The sequence below is a fragment of the Colobus angolensis genome, unplaced genomic scaffold, assembly GCF_000951035.1.
Source record: "Colobus angolensis palliatus isolate OR3802 unplaced genomic scaffold, Cang.pa_1.0 Scaffold304, whole genome shotgun sequence".
Classification (NCBI taxonomy): domain Eukaryota; kingdom Metazoa; phylum Chordata; class Mammalia; order Primates; family Cercopithecidae; genus Colobus; species Colobus angolensis.
Window position 1 is genome coordinate 3,272,837 of NW_012116311.1, and position 3,612 is coordinate 3,276,448.

The window sequence follows — 3,612 nt, forward strand, 5'->3', positions numbered from 1 at the left end:
TATTAGCAAATAAATTACATTTCTATATGTTCTGGCTCAACAATATATTTATAAACATAGTATTTTATACAACTTCATTTTAAATCTGTTGAGAGATGAAATAAGAAGAAACATGTTTTTATACTTTATAACTAAAATTAATTATGTTATTTTATTAATAAATTAAAATAAATCAACAATTAAATTCAGACTGGGGTACTTTTGAGGCCAGTCTCCCAGATTTTTTCTGAGCTAAGGAGGACTCTTCTCAGCTCTCTCTTTCACTGATTATGTCTGTGAACAGCTGGCCTGTGGTTCAGCTTGTTGTTTTTAATAAGGAAGATCTATTGTTTTTGACAGTATCTTTATACTTGAGTTTCTCCACATTCTTTTTCAAATAGTCAGTTCAGGAACAGGTTCAGAGTTCTCTTTTCTTATGGATGTGTCTCTCTCAGAACAAAATTTCTGAGCCACTATTCCTGGTACTGCGGAGGGTGGGGTGCATAGTCTCTGATCTTTCTAGCCTGGCTTTCCTGGTATGAAACTTTTGTGTTGTGAGTGTTAGGATGAGGGCAATTCAGACCCCAACATTCTTGACCTGCTGTGCTTGGGGCAGAGCCTCTGCGTGGATGGGGGCTACGTGGAGGAAGAGAGCACTTAACTTTTCTACAACACTCACCAGGAATTTAACCTTTTTATCTTGGAGTTAAGGGGGATAAGAAATGTTGACAGCCTGCCCCTTCTGTTGAGATGTATTATTGATTGGGAGCTCAGGAGGGAATCCATCTTCTTGGCCACACCCACTTGTAATGGAGCTTCTTTCACTAGTGTCCTTTTAAACATTATGGTTCTGGCTAGGCAGAGACACAGACTGTACCTTCCCTAGGTGGAGATAAATTCAACCTTTGGTATAAAGGGCCTAGTTTTGGAATGGTAGTTGTGGAGAGTCTGTTTTCTGAGAAGCCAGTAATAATTAACGATCTTCTTTAATCCCCATTTACAGATGAGGTGAAAGTATCCTAATTCACACAAATAGGAATGACAAAACTGGAGTCAAAGTCAGGTGAGTCTAACCTTGAAGGCCTAAATCATATTCTACTATCCACTGAAGGAACAATTTCTTCCTCCATTAAAACTAGAGAATTCCCAAAAATTATAGGGGAAGAGAAATAAATAAGGGGTTAGAAGGAAAGAATAAAAACAATTCAACAGACTTGGTCTGGATTTCCCAGGAACTACCTCATAACTGGGGGACTTTTTTATTCATATGCTTATGACATATGAAGATACTACCAGCATCTGGCCTTAGGTTTTCCCTTTTTTTCGAGACAGAGTTTTGCTCTTGTTGCCCAGGCTGGAGTGCAATGGCACAATCTTGGCTCACTGAAACCTTCTTCTCCCAGGTTCAAAAGATTCTCCTGCCTCAGCCTCCCGAGTAGGAATTACAGGTTCCTGCCACCATGCCCAGCTAATTTTTGTATTTTTACTAGAGACGGGGTTTCAATGCGTTGGCCAGGCTGGTCCCCAACTCCTGACCTCAGGTGATCTGCCCGCCTTGGCCTCCCAAAGTGCTGGAATTACAGGCATGGGCCACTGTGCCCAGCCTGGCCTTATGTTTTTGTATTAGCTACATTGCAAGACTCTTAGTGTCTCCTATTTACATTATATTTAACAATCACCTCATCCCATTTACAAATTATTCACAAATCACTCTTTAAAGCTGACATGCTTCTAATGTGATGAAGCAGTTCTTGACAACCCTAATCTTCACTTCTATTTTCCTAAAGTTTTAATTGGCAGAGCATTTTTTAAAATACCTTTTTAACATTTGTTAAGTTAGTTCTATGATTTTTCTTCTCTCATCTATAAATATTATGAATAAAACTAAAATTTCCAATGTTAAATACTATTTGAATTTCTGGGAAAATGCTACTTGTCTTCCTGGGAAAATCTTCCTTTTGCATACTATTGAGTTTCATTTACTAGTGTATCTGCAACTAAATGTATGTGTTATTTAGCTATACTTTTTTTGTTTGGTACTGACATTGTCAAATTTTGTGATTAGAGTGTTGGGCAAAGCAATCAGAACACAGCACTAGTGGCATCTGTTGCAGATATGACATAGGGTTTATTAGAGGTGGAGAGAATTCACAAGTAGAGAAGTAGTAGAATGCACAAAATCTTCTAATTTCTCATCCCATAGTTTAGGCCAGAAGGCATGCCCTATGGCCACTTCTGCTATGGGGAAGGGTCCTGTCTCATTAGGTTGAACATAGTTATCAGGACAGGAGGGGGTACTATGCAACACTGGAGCTCTCTAATCTGGAAAGTGGCCTTGTTAGAAAGATGGGCGTGGGATTTTCAGAGCTCACAAGCTGTTATGGTCTGTTTTCTCTTCAACTGACTGTGACCTGCTAAACCATCAAATAGAGGAGGAAATTAGCCTCAAAGGCCATCCAAGTTTGTCTCTTCTCACAGGATTTGCTTGTCTTTTATAGTAAATTAGAATGCTTTTCTTCTTTTTCAATGTCATGAACTATCTTAAACAGTATAAAGGTAATAAATCTGTTCTTTGAAGTTTGATATAAGTCATCAATAAAACTGTAAGGGCTTGGCACTATTTTGGGGATAGCTATTTGAAAGCTTTTTTACATTTTTCCCATTATTTTTCTACCTTTTCTTGTGCTAGTTTTCCTAATTTAAGTATTTCTAGAAATTGTTAATATTGTGTTTCCAAAGTTATGGCATAGTAGTTTCTTATTATTTGAAATTTTTATTTCATTTCTTTGGTTATATCCCTTTCCTTATTCTTAATGTGTTTTTGCTCTATTATCTTACAAGATAATAGAGCTTTCATTTAAGAAAGATTTGTATACATTTACCAATCATCTTTTGAATTTGTTAATGATGTCATTGTTTAAAACTTTTTAATGTGTGCTTTTTAATTTATTAAATCTCTGATTGTCCTTAGATTTTCTTGTTGTTTACCTAATTTGAGAGTTTGGTGTTTAAATAACTTATTTTCATTATATTATGACAAAACCAGTTAAAAATGAGTTTTGACTAGGTGTGGTGGCTCACACCTGTAATCCCAGCACTATGGGAGGCTGAGGTGGGAGGATTGCTTAAGCCCAGGAGTCTGAGACCAGCCTGGGCAACATGGCAAGACCCTGTTTCTACAAAAAATAAAAAATATTAGCCAGGGGTAGAACACACCTGTAGTCCCAGCTTCCTAGGAGGCTGAGGTGGGAGGATCATTTGAGCCTGGAAGGTTGAGGCTGCAGCGAGTTGTAATCATGCCACTGAACTCCAGCCTGGGCAACAGAGTGAGATGCTGTCTCAAAAAAAGGAGTTTGTTTTCCTAGCAATAATGGATAGCATTTATAAAGTTCTCATAATGAGTCAGAGAGTCTTCAAAACAGACCTATAATGTTTGTACTATTCTATTCCCATTTTCATATAAGGGCACAGAGCACTTAAAATGTCCACCCAAGCTTCAAAGCAGTATAACTAGGATATAAATCAAACTTTTTTGGCTCTAGAACTTGCTCTTAAATGCTACATAATGTTGCTCTGGCTAAGTTTCAGAATTCTTCTTCTTCTTCTTCTTTCTTCTTCCTCTTCCTCTTCCTC